Source organism: Rhagoletis pomonella, unplaced genomic scaffold (assembly GCF_013731165.1).
Source record: "Rhagoletis pomonella isolate Grant_MI unplaced genomic scaffold, Rhpom_1.0 Rhpom_scaffold_00005, whole genome shotgun sequence".
In the NCBI taxonomy this organism is placed as follows: domain Eukaryota; kingdom Metazoa; phylum Arthropoda; class Insecta; order Diptera; family Tephritidae; genus Rhagoletis; species Rhagoletis pomonella.
Window position 1 is genome coordinate 53,360,113 of NW_023458559.1, and position 14,357 is coordinate 53,374,469.

Sequence of the window (14,357 nt, forward strand, 5' to 3'; positions counted from 1 at the left end):
CTTTTTTGTGCTATATGTACATATATAATAGCTATTATTCTGATATTTTTGTTTACCTTGAAATCTTATTTCACGTATAAAAACCAGCAAAAATTAATTTATTTAATGCTGTGAAACGCATTTTTCTCGATTAAAAGAAATGGTAGGAAAGAAGCCATTTGGTAGGTTTATGAACCAGCTCATGGTTGGAAAGAAAATTTTTCCGTGGTAACACTGGTTGGGTTTCGACGAACCCTCCTGCGAGAGAGCACAACCAAGGATGACATCCTTGATTCTAAAAGGCAGCAACCGGCATGTTGAGTTATGTATGTGTGTATGAATGTGATGTCTAGAAATGAAAAACACATACGGATAAAAACAAGCGATGCAAGTGAAAGAAGAATACTAATATGAAAATATGAAGAGCGGGAAAAAATAAAAAGATATACATATGTATGTACATATATGCACTTTGTTTAATGTCAAGCGAGGAACGTAAAGCAGATGCAAACGAGCGTAGCTCGCATGAGTAAATGAGGAATGCATGATTTTGTTTTGTTTCAATTACTGGCGCATGTCGTATTGCGTGTTGTTGTTATATTCAGTGGGTGGCTGAATTTGTAGAAAATAATAAGAGTAAAGACAACAAAAACAAAAAACAACGACTAACGACCAGAAGCACAGTCAGCAAGCGCCACCAAAGGACTTCACGCCAAATTACGCAGTGTAGGCGCAACAACAACACCAACCAAATAATATTGAATGAAAAGCTCCATCGTTACAACTGTGTGCATGTGAGCATGTGAGCCAGCATAAACTCACACACGGTGGAAGTATGGGTGAGTAAGCTCTCTCCGAAATGCAGCGGCCAGCAGGTGTGTAGAGTTTAATTAGTGGCACTCTTTGGAGAATTTCGCTCTGCAGTCAGTGACGCTTTTACACCCCTACGTATGGTCACCCACTACACAACCAACTAGGGTTGCCAACCGGACTATAATATACTGTATTATACTATGTTTCCGATCGGCGTACTATATACCGTTGGAAAAAAATATAGTACGCGAAAATACTATATTTCATCAATTATAAATATAAATATACTTAATTCAGTAGTTTGCAAAAAAAAATGTGTTTTACAATGGATGACCTTTATACTAAAATAACAATATTAAATGAAATATTCTTTATAGTAAAAGGTCACTGTGAGTTTATAATCAAAAAAGGTAACATAACTGAGCAAGAGTTAACAGACTTACTTAAAATTACATATTTCATTTCTACTCTTTATTCCAGCAACTTTGGCATTCACAGGAAGAAATTTTCCATCACTTAAAAATCGTTTTTACTTTCTCTTAAAAATAAAATACTATATATATTTGAAGTGCACTATATTTTTAAAATTTTTTTGAAAAAGTACTATAAATATCTTAAAAATAAAATACTATATATATTTGAAGTGCACTATATTTTTTAAATTTTTTTGAAAAAGTACTATAAATATCTTAGAAAATGTTGGCAACCCTACAGCCAACACCAACATTGCTACGCAGAGCCTGTGGCAATTTGCAATTAACGATTAAAAATCCAGCAATGGTGGTAGACTGGTGGTTGGCAGACTACGAAATGGCCTTAAGGAACTCATACTACTTCGGAATGTGGCTATAGCTGGAGGAACTGGTGGAAAGAAATGAAGTACTGCAGCGGCATTAACCGCAGACGACCAGCATCCGGAAAGTTTGGGGATAAAAAAAAGAATTCGGATAGCGAGTGAGAGTGTGGCGTTCAAAATACATACGAAGGTGTGTGCGATGGTAGTTTCAAGGGCTCAAGATTGTTATTCTATTTATTTTTTGGCTTACGGTTATAATGATTTTTGAAGTGTTTTCTTAATTTATAACTAAGTTGCATTTACAAAGAAACTTCAAGTTAAATTAAACTCAAACAGTTATTGCGAGACATCGGATATTCGTTCCAAAATTCATCACTCCATAATAAAGCTAAATGCTAATCAAATTGAAAATGCATCGTTTTTGTACAAAAAAAAAAATATGTTAAAAAGGCCGCTAATTTTTGTTTTGATTTGCCACCAAATCAGGCATATTGAAATTAGTTTATTTCTTCGTGCAATTAAACTTTTGCAAAACTAAATATAACATAATTTTAGGCATCACATAATAATATTTTAGTTTTCCCCGCTTTATTTTCAAAATTTCTCAGCACCAGTGCTTCGGCTTCGAGATACCCAAACTAATCGCTCGCGGGATTCTAAATGTTTCAGCGCTAAATTTCAAAACTTTCTGTATGACTAATAGATGCGCCTAAATGTATGCAACATTAAGGACTCAAAGGTGCATTCTCAAATCGAATGCATGAGGGACAGCTAGGTCCTCTGGAAGCAATGCATACTTTTTGGCGCACCTGCAATTCATATAGAAATTTTTGGAGACAGAAATTCAGCGCAACGTAGCTATTTCTGGAATCCCACTGCTGAACTTGCAAAAGGCATTCTAAATTTTTTAAATAACAAACTTACCTTTCATTTACTACTTTATTCGTTGTTTACAAGCTGTCACAGCTTCACCCAAAATTATTTGCTGCTTCTTCTGCTTCTTAAACACCTCCAACACAGTCATTAAATTACACAAAACATATTTCTTCTACATATATTGCACCATTAAATTGCTTTACAGCAATAATTACATATCATCACTAACTTTTTACTTTGTTTTCTAAGTTTCCAGTTTTGAGTTATTTCCGTAAAAATCGCTTTTATTATTATTTTGTCATAAATTACCGCAGCGGACGTACCTCGCACAGCGCTTGCGCAGTTTCTCGCAACTCATCCACCTTCCACGCGTTTCCTTCAGCACTTCAATGACCACACCGACGCAAGTTTAAGAGCGATTGGTATGGAGGTTTACTGCGTTTATTTCGGTACACCCAAGTAGTTAGTATATTTGTGAATATATTGTGTTTGCATGCCTTGGTATGCCAATTCATATGCATGCAGCCAGACGCGCATTCTAGCTGCCTTTACATAGAGCCGAAAAAAAGCTAAGCACCAACAGCACTACGCCTGCAATTCTTCATTTTCATCAGCTCGTATTTTTCCGGAAGTCTCGCGACGCCGTTTTGTTGCTCCAATAAATACGCAAATTTAAACGCAATTTCCACCAAATATTACAAAATGTTAATATTCTCCTTTTACCGTTATCTTCTTTTTACACTACCGCACGAACGCACACACGAACAAATGCTTAGCTCGCCGCTTTATTGCTTTGTAATTGCAGAAAAAATCGAACGCCACTCACGCCCCCGCTTCGCGCGCGCACTCACGCACAAACGCATTCAAGCGTACACAAAGCGGCAGCCAATATACATATTTATAGCACTCAATTGAACTTCTATATCAGCGACGCGATGCGTACCGAAAATATTTACACATCCTTCGCCCGCGAATGTTCGCTCGAAACTGAGCTCACACTAAGGCACTGCGCTCGATTTTAAATCTCCAACAGACATCACGGCTGCGGGTGAAAGCTTTTTGTGCAGACAATTGGATTTGCTTTTGTTTTTCTAGCGAGACATTTGTAGACGTATTATGGCGCTCACTTATATCCTGAGCTTTCCTAACAAAGTTGCCAAGAGTTGTAAAAAGGTTTTGAGGAAATTTAAAAAAATATTTTATGTTATAACAATATATCTATTCTCAGTTATTTTCTTAATAGTTTATCAACGTTCTTTTTACTAATTAATTTGAGAGAGTTAAGTGTGAATATATTGATAGAGTTGCCACCCAATTGAAAAATATCCTTACATATTAACTTGAAAATTATGGCAAAATTAATATAAAACGAGGTGTATTTTAGAGTACTATAATAACACTGACCATTCGTATCGATTTTGGCGGGACAGTACCGCTTTTGAGAAAATTGTCCCGCTGAATATTTTTTAAAAAGTCGGGACGTATAGGTGTCCCGATTTTTCGTATTTGTACCGATTAAATCTCGATTTTCAGAGTTATCTTTATTAATTTTTATTTTATTTGTTTATTTCAGTCAATTGAACAATAAATTCTTACTGACTATAATTCAGAAGTACTTAAAACTGATTAAAATAGTTGTATAATAAACTACGAACTGCTCCACAAGATAGAGACGGATCAAAAGTTGGAATATTGTTTAGCTCCACTAAGGTTCTATTCAAGCGAGCATACATTGCATAGTTTGTTTTAGAAAATACGATATAGAAAGAAAAAACCCGTAATTACGTGTAGGAACATTAAAGGTTATTTTTTGCAAGAGCTTAGGGCAATCAACCGATCCATTCAAGAGGTTGGCAACGTATGAGCAGGCAAGATAAGCAGATCTGCTACGTAGAGTTTGTAAATTAAGAAGCGCACAACGTGATTCATATGCATTATAGATATTTAGATGACGAGAAGCAGGACCCGATGTCATTAATAAATAAAATAAACAACAGTGGTCCAAGTACACTACCTTGCGGAACACCTGACGTCGCGATAAAAGGTTGTGAGTAGACATCCTCGAGCACAACCATGCAATTTCTGTCAGACAAATATGATTTAATCCACTCCAGAAAATTTGAGTGGAAACCCATGGAGAATAATTTAGACACTAGGACCTTGTGAGAAACTCTTTCAAATGCCTTTGAAAAATCTGTATAGATTGTGTCGACTTGATCTTCCGACAATCTTCCGTAAAAATTGGAGACTGTGGACCTTCCTTTAATAAAACCATGTTGGTTTTGATTACTTAAGCTGCTAACTGAGAATGACAATTTCTCCTTAATAACACATTCGAAAATTTTCGCAAATGTGGTTAACTTTGAAATTGGTCTAAAATTAGCTACACAATTTTTGTTGCCACTTTTAAAGATCGGTGTTAGATGAGCCTTTTTCCAGTCATCAATAAATTTACCCGATGCTATAGACATATTAAAAATCAGTGTCAAAGGTTGAATTAATGCAGGACATTTTTTAAAGAGTGTGGCTGAAAGGCCATCAGGATCCATAAGATTTGATGTTTTAAGTGAATCAATACCACTACTAACGTCCACTTCCGATAGTATAAGCGACCCAAACACAGGTAGGCATTCAGGAATAAAGGCATTAGCATGGGGAATATCTGCGTCAGACACAAAATTTGAGGAGAAAAACTCGGCAAAAATATTATCCTTGTAAAAGACAGACGCAGGAATGCTAGATTTCGAATTTTTGGATATGATAAGTTAGACCAATCGTTACCCTGAATAATATAATTCAAGTCATTAAAATTACACAAGTTATAATTTAGTTTGGGACGAGAACTAAAATGTGGAGCAGCATAGAACTGTAGGCTTATCACTAGAGGAATATGGTGCAAGTTTTCAGCTGAGATCGGAGAACTACAAACTGACAATAGAAAATGCAAATTATTAGATAAAAAGACTACATCTAAAAGCCGATTATGTTTCTACTATCACTAGACATTTTTACTGGAGTTAAGATAAATAGGCTGTTCAAATTACGCCATGAAATATTACTTAAATTAAAATCCCCAAGAACACAAAGTTGATGATCTCCTATGCTAGAACTTAATGAAATAATATTATCGATATGTGACTTATAAATCATATAATTGCTGTTCTGAGGAATAAATGTGGCACACAGAAAGAGTAGTCCACTCGGGCACCGCACACTGACGCATAGTTGATCAAGAATAGAGTCCGTATTTTTCAAATTCATAGACGTTGAACAGAGTTTACGTTTTACCGTGATTAAAACTCCACCACCCCTCGAACACCCAGTTTTTAACTCATCTCTATCCTCCCGGAATACATTATAGAGAGTAGCATCAAAGAATTCAGCATCAAAGAAATTTGGGGTTAACCAACTTTCAATCATAATGAAACTGTCATATTCTAGATGTGAGCTTAGCCTGCGAACCATATCACCTATAGATCGCATGCCAGACACATTATGAAAATAGATTTTCAGCTCATTCGCAGGTTTAACATTACTGGGCTTGTTGAGACTGCTGTTCCTTTCTTTGTAAAAAACGAAATGGACGAACCGTAACAAAAGCGGGGCAGATTTCGGGCATAAGCAGCTTACGAAAGAGCCCTTCTGGAACACCCAATTTAAAATTCTCATGTTTTAGAGCATAAGTTTCAGCATTTTCACAAGTTTAAAAGCTGATAACAGATTTTAAGAGATGCCCGAATATTTTTCTACATATGCAAGTATATCATCAGTCTCCACATGGCATAAACGAAGCGAGATGAAGCCACTTTAAATGCTCGGAAACTTTAAGATCAGCGTTAGTACTGGATCCAAAAACCCGCAGATCATTCACTTTCTTAACATTATTATTACGAGGTACATTAGCCCCGATATCGTGTAGATCATTAATGCGCGTAGAATGCGAAGCGGCTGTGTTATTAGGTAAACGCATATTTGCACACCCTAATGCTGTTGAAGTATTTACATTTTTTTTCAAATTCTTGACGTTTGCAAGCAATTCAATTTTTTAAATTTTACACGCAAACTCACACACACATTCTCATTTTCAATCTCAAACAACAACGACTTTGGGCAATTCCCTTTTTTTACTCTTAATTTTATATGATTTTAAAATTTTGGCAAACTTCAAAAAAAATCATGGCCGACGAATTCAGAGAACGGTTTTACCTTACTAAATATGTTTTTATCGTGGAAAAAACTTCATAAGTATTCCTATACCTCCTATGAAGTTTTCAAATACTACTGAATGCAATCAACATACTCAAGTCAAGGCGAATTTATACAAGGTGGTGTTGTAAAATCAGCTGATTTCTTCGCCTTACATGTATTTTTTTTTTGCTTTTACTGATTTGACAGCACTCCCATCAAAAGCAAAAACAAAATACATATAAACTTTGGAGCGAATTGAGATTTGACATAACACCCTCCATTCAAAATACATATGGTTGTCGTTGTTGTAATCTAAATTCGCCAGTAACACCAGAGAACTTAGATAGATAGAGAAGGTGCAAATTTTTGGAACGTAAAATTGTTTGGCTGAAAAATAAATCCATGGAATATCACCACAGCGCGATTAACATTTCAAGAAGAGTTAACAGAGAAAAATGTAAATTTCTGTTATGATAACGTGTCTGGCTATGTGTTGCTTGGTTGCAGGTGAATGCAGAAACGTATTCATGTATATTTTTTTTATAAAATTAAATAAATTAATATAGTTAAATTATATTAAATGTACTTTTATATTAGTTAGAATTGCTGATTTGCATTTCTGCAAAACCATTTGTTAAATATAATTTATTCAGTAGTTAATGTTGCTAAAAACTTAAAAAGCATCTGTTCAAGTTCGCTTCTTGTACGAGTATTATATTATGTAAATAGTAAAAATGCATATTAGTTACAAAAAGGGTAAAATTGGTAAAAAATTCATGTTATTGATAGTTTTGATTTATTACAAAAAAAAGAAAATTGTTTATATTATTTAGTTATGTATTGTTCGAAAAAATTATGTACACATGCAATTGGCAAACTATTTGGTGATTTGCCGACGATATTTCAAAGGGGCTTTTGGTCGAAAAATCGGCTTTTTCTTTTTTATCGGTTCTTATGGTAGCTTCTATGCTTACGGTGACCATATTTATGGGAGCCGAATACGGGACAAAAATAATTTTGCGAATTTTTTCCACAAAAGCTAAAAGATCTTAAAACCATTTGAAACGATCCTAGATGTATTAGCCTTGAAACAGCACCCTTGTAGTAGCATCACACATTTGTAGGATACGTTTCACGAGATTTTTACCCCACAACATTTTTTACAAAAAATTTTTTGAATTTTAGTATAATAAAGTACAAGTTTGAAGTAGCTGGGACTAATCGTTAATTTTTGGCAATTTTTTTTTTGTCGACGGTGCTACGCAATTTTTTCATACAAAGTATGTATGTTCGAAATTTGTTTTTATAGGGAAGCAAATGAGCAGCACGTTGCACTTTATTATACTCATTTTAATGAGCTAAAAAACTTTAGGCAAATTTTTTGCTAAAGTTTCTGATTAAAAAGTGCGAAGTTTTGGTGAAACTTTGCAGTATTATTTGTCATAGTTTTCGCATAAAGTCGGATATTTGGCTATATTTTGTTTTTGTTAGGAAATGAGCTTTACTTTCATAAGAAAAAAAAATATAAACAAAATAAAAATAAGCAAACCTTGCTAAAATGTAGAGTCCTAAATTATATTTTGGTCACTGTATGTGTTGCTCAATTCGAATCACAGGCATCCAGATTGGAAAATAATAACTGTTAATGAAGAAAATTGCGATCATATATCAACATCATATAAAACTGGTTCGTAGGCATGCCATTTTAGTGAGCTGTTAAGGCGTCGAATTAACGAACACCGAATACGGGACATATACAGGACATTAAAGAAATACAGAACATTTAGCGTCCCGTATAAATAAATGAATTACCAGGACAATTGGTCAAAAAAGAGGAATGTCCCGTATAATACAGCATGGATGGTCACCGTATCTATGCTAGATATTTTCAATGCAATACACCGCAGTTTTCTAGCTGCCTTAGTTGTTTCACAAATTCACTTTAAACATGGACACATTGACAAAAAAACGTACAAATGCAATGCACTTGTTAACTTCAAAGTGGTTTTCTTGAAAAGTTATTTTTGAGTTTTATGAACATTTATTTTGAGCAAATGTGTTGCATGATCATTTTCCACTGCAATACTCGTATTACATACATATATGTAATTAATGGGGCATATTCATAGTCAAAATAAAGTCGACTCTAAAGTTAATTACAGATTTCTGACTTAATTTTCAATAGAATATCTGTAAAAACTGCAACTAAGTTTAGAGTCGACTTTATTTCTCACGCATGTGCATACGGATGTATGTATGTACTTACATATGTACTACATATGTATGTAAAAATGCACATACTCCAAATCATTTATGCATTGATAACGTTCCTACATACATACATATGTGTACATACATACCTAAACAACCTCGAAAATTATTTATTGATAACGTTCTTACACATGCACATACTATAACATTCATATAATAACTTCCTTCTTATTTGAGGTTCACAAACTTTAACTTCAGAGTCGTCTTTATTTCGTCTACGAATATGCCCCTATAGTTTTGCAGTCAAATGAAAATGCATTTCCCACGCATATGTATGTAAATACATACTCCATTAATTGATAACATAAATACACACATGCATACATGCATATATAGATAAGTATGTACATGCATACATACGTATGTATGTGCATATTTCTGCCAAATACTACGCACATGCATAGGTACATATGTACAACTCAGCATACATACATAATCACGCACATATTCAAGTACAACAAAAACTATTTCATTCATTAATGCATTCGCATATTTCTCAAGGCCAAGTAAATTCATACATAAAAACCGCCGCAGCACATCTCCTCGCAAATTCATCACCAACAAGCGCAACTTTTTCAATCCGACACAAAAATTCTAAAATGTAAAATTGAAGAAATCTCGGCCAGCCAAGTGAAAAGTGGCAATTATTTCTCTATATCCAGTAAAATTAGTTATCTCGCATTTTGGTAATGTTTGGTAATTTTTGGCAAAACAATCTATTTCTCTGTTCCACAACAATATTTCAGTCATTAACTAGTATTTTAGGGTGTAATTTTAATTAACATTAAATAAAGTGAACGTTTTCTGCAGGAAAATACATAATTTTTTTTTTAATAAAATCAAAACTCCTAAATTCACAAACATATGTGGTTTTATCGGAAGTTCACAAATGTAACGTGGCAACTTTGCTCGTTTGCACATTTTTCGGTTCGAAATTGTAAAATTTTTGTCCATGACGCGCCACGATTTTTGTACAGGTGGGTCAATGTGCCTTGAACACCATTTGTATAATTGCAAAAAAAATATTCTATTTATTTTTGAATATTAAAAATTTCTAAACTTCAAAGCGTTTATAAAAATATATTTACATATATCCACGGATGATTTTTAATTTTTTTCACCCGTAAGCAAATCTTCATAAAAGATTCAACGACATCAAAGTACAAGATATGCTATGTCCAAGCTAGTGCTAGTCCACTGTATATGTCCATATGTATGTCTGCATGTATGCGTGTAAATATGTCTACTCAAATTTGATTTTAACCCATTTTAGCGGACATAGTTTTTTTCATTCCAGCTGTTAGTATAACATGAATTTTTTAGTTAATTTTCATGAAAGTTACACGTATCGTCGGGAACATGTTTAAATGCAGAATTTTAAACGAAATGTTATTATTCTCCATATAAAATGTACGAGTATGGCTTTATTAAATGTTAACTTATGCGTAAACCTAAATATTTCGTCAACCAAGGGTTAATTTTGGTGGCGTCGTGGCAATTCGCAGAAATATAATAATTTGTCTGTGTTTGAGGATGGCGAGGGGAAGACGAAAGCAGACCAATCGTACATATGTATGCACATATTTACATTTATCAATGCATACATATTTATGCGCTCGTCTTTTGGAATGAATGAAGAACTTCATATATGTAGTGATTTAGAGTTTACAATTTGAATAATGTACTGTGGCGCGTATGCTAGAGGCGATGCAGCTTTTTGGCGTCTCGCCGTTTGTCTTGGTTCAAATCCCGGACGGACCAATAATTTTTTTGTTTTTTTTTTTTTTAATTGTCATATCCATATTCCATTTTAAATTTTACTATTAGCTTTATTTAAAATAATATATGTAAATGGATATTTCACATAATCGCTCAAATTTGCCAAAAGTTACTGAAATGTAAATATTTTCACAAAAATATTAGTTATTGGAATTAAAATTTTATGCGAATCCAATTTTTATTCCCATTTTTAGAAAGCGCAAGTATGTATATGTTCGTGCCACAAAAATTATTTCATAAGTAGTTAATTTTAAACACAAACATGTATGTACACTGCCAATCAAAAGTGAGTGCATCCCGTTTTTTGTTTAATATTTGCAATGTTTTTAAGTTAAACTTTTTTGTTATTTTCGACGGGTTTTGCGGTTTCATGCATATAACAAGTGCAATTTGTGAAAAATAGCGCTAATTTTCTTTTATTTGTTTGCAAACGGTCATGCGCATTTTATTCTACAAGAAATTCCCTTTTATTTGGTAAAAAGTGCGAAAAGCCGTCAGCAATAAAAAATCATTAAAAATCAACCCGATTTTTTAGCCGCTTAAAACTTGATCTTGTTCCACTAGAATTAAAAAACCGATCTATCTGCGTACTCAAAATTTTTCTAAAAATTCAGATTAAACAGGTCAAAATTTAGACGAGAATTCGTTGAATTTTTCTATGTTCTGTGTAAAGTTTGAAAGTTTGAGTTATGTAGTTTTAATTAAAGCATGAACCACATTTTTATAAAAAGATAATAAAAAAAATTTAATTGAAAAACATTGCAATTATTAAGCAAAAACACCATGCACTCACTTTTGATTGCCAATATATGTATGCATGTACATATGTGTGTAAACTTTATGCCAAACTATCATTATTTTAAATTGTATTTGCATCTTCATAAAAGGAGAACAAGATAAAAAATTAAAAAAAATTACAAATTAATGAAAATTATGTGAAGATTTACCATATTTTCGTTTATTTGCTCGCAAAGAACATCACATTTCATGTTGCTCAACATTGTATTATGTTATCAACATTAAATTCAACAGAATTTCTACATTCCGACTTGAACTTTTCTAACGCTGTTAATTTTTCGTCCGCGAATAGTTTCCACTTTCAGTTTGCACCTTCTCTATCTATCTAAGTTCTCTGGTTTAAAGGGACATGTGGGTACACCTAACATATTTAGTGTTATTCTATAGGCCAATACCTTTCAAACGATACCTTATATATTGAGTTCCAGCTACTAGTTGGAAATATATCCCAGCAAAAAATCGGTAATCGCTTTTAGTGGTAACGTGTTCTAGAAGGCATAGCGTTGTAATGCCTTTGAATTTGTTCACTTGTTTTAGGCATTGTAGGTAATGCAAAGTAGAATGTCATACAATATTTTATTTATTTCGCTTCTTTGTTTCATTTTGGGGAATGCAAAGTAGAATGTCCTATAATATTTCTTTCTTAATTCGCTTCTTTGCTTCATTTCAGGGAATGCAAAGTAGAATGTCCTACAACATTTTATTTTTTTCGCTTCTTTGCTTCATTTCAGGGCATGCAAAGTAGAATGTCCTACAATATTTTTTTTTTATTTCGCTTCTTTGCTTCATTTCAGGGAATGCAAAGTAGAATGCTACATCGTAGCCAGCTGAAAAATAGAATGAATATCCAAAAAATCTTTTTCTACCGTTAGTTTCTGTGGAAATTTGTCTCGCATAAAAATCATGTTTTACTTTGTTCAATTTGCACCGAAGTTGAAGTCAGTCAATGAAGTGAAGTACATGAGTGAGGAAGTACAATTTTAAGCTTAATTAAATAAGCATGTATGTACCTACCGATTTTTAAGTAAAATCTAAATACCCAAATACATACATATGTATGTATAAAAACTGATTTATACAAATTTTAATTAATTTTAATCTTTTAACACATTTTCTGATTTAATATATGTAAATAAGTATGTACTCATCTGGGCATTCTACATTAGTTTCTCTGTAAGGCATTCTTTGTTCGCTTCTCTGGATTCTGTTTATCCATGCGTTCTCCCTTCGTTTGAAGGTAATGCTGCGGGTAAGGGCTTACCTCCAATGACATGCCCATGTTAAAATAAGGCCTTCTTGAAGCGAAAGGGTAAGCGATTCCCATCGCCTAGCTCGTTTCCACTTTCGCTTCTGTGGTAATCGTGTTTTTTGCTGGGATAGAGCTAAATGTGTTTTGGTTCGTGTCTCCACTACGAGATGCTTTGGTATGTATGTGGCGTCTGTACGTACCTTCATTTAATTTTTTTCTAACTTTCAAGAATTAAAGTACAATAAAAACTAAAAAGGTTTTGTTCCAGGATGTTTTTATTCGTATGCCTGTGTGGGCGTGGCTGCTGCCTGAAATTCGAAAAAAGGCAATTTTATAAACTACCACTGAGGCCGCACTACTCAGCTGAGAATAAACATTTCGGGCATTTTATCAAAAACTCGTCAGTCGATTTTATTCTAGGTTTCCACAAGTCTAGCCCGAAACCTTAGCTTTCATCTGGTATATAGCTTATATCTAGGAAAACTCTTTTAGTGGAGATATTGCTATTGAAATTGAAAAAATGTCGCTCCAAAAAGGGTCAAATGGTTAAAAATTAACATATCCGTCTAATTTGGTTACTTTAAGATATAACAAGTAATTTTTAGCAAAAAAAACCGACTTCAACTCCCATATAAAAAAAAAATATATATATATATATCTCATGATCCGCTGATCGGATCTTAACCAGATTATATGAGATATGGGACCACCTCTGAGACACTACCTTTCCGATGCAAAAAGAATTATCGAAATCGGTTGACGTGGTCCAAAGTTATGCGGTAACATACATAAAAAAAAAAAAAAAAAAAAAAAGATTCCGACGAACTGATAACCTCCTCCTTTTTTGGAAGTCGGTTAAAAATAACATACCCAGTTCCCCGAAAAAAATCGCCCATTCCCCGATTGACACTTAAACCGAAATTCCCTGCAAATCGGGGAATTTCCCGCGAGTTGACAAGTTGAAGGATTTAGCTGTGCTAATCACTTCGTACATGTCTTGGAAACCACAATTTATGTGTATTTTAGAGTATTTTTCAGTCACATGCCGAAATTGTAACATTTTTCCCCATTTTAATTGCAGGTATGTATACAGTATTTAACTATGCTACATGGGTTTATCACCCGAACTTAGCCAACCTGTGAAGACGCGTATAATATTATTACCTACAGTTGTACATAAATATGTATGTATAAATGCATTTAGTTCACCCAATGTGCCGCTACTACTTACATACATATGTATGTATAAATTGCCACTGAGCAAAACTACTTGAGAAAAAAGCATTAGTTTAATAGCACGAGTACAACACCGTACACGTGATAGAAGTAAAACTTCTCAAAAAAAGCACATGTGTGCGCCCCACACCCGGTAGAAATCTTAACAAAAATAAACTACGAGACTATCAGACGAATACAGTTGTTAATTGTATCCAAAGTTGGTACAAAGTTGATAAGTTTTTATCATTTCTCATATTTTTATGCCTTTCATGAGCATGAACCGGTATTATAACTTTGGTCCGATGTTTGTAAGTACCAGAATAAGAAGAGATAGACCCATTATAATGTATACTTAAATGATCAGAACGTCGAGCTGAGTCGATTTAGCCA

At 33.7% G+C, this 14,357-nt stretch overlaps 2 protein-coding genes across 6 annotated transcripts in view; one reads left to right on the forward strand and one right to left on the reverse strand.

Annotated features, from left to right (window-relative positions):
• The window catches only part of LOC118739222 (beta-1-syntrophin-like), a 183,249-nt gene extending 179,809 nt beyond the window's left edge, over window positions 1-3,440 (reverse strand). For 3 of the 5 annotated variants that reach the window (XM_036470416.1, XM_036470419.1, XM_036470415.1), the window contains exon 1: window positions 2,513-3,440. The gene's annotated coding sequence lies outside the window, so the exon portion shown is untranslated. The remainder of the gene's footprint in view (window positions 1-2,512) is intronic. The other 2 variants (XM_036470418.1, XM_036470417.1) reach the window with 1 other exon arrangement.
• The window catches only part of LOC118739217 (long-chain-fatty-acid--CoA ligase 5-like), a 431,825-nt gene that overhangs the window by 193,568 nt on the left and 223,900 nt on the right, over window positions 1-14,357 (forward strand). The window lies entirely within an intron of this gene.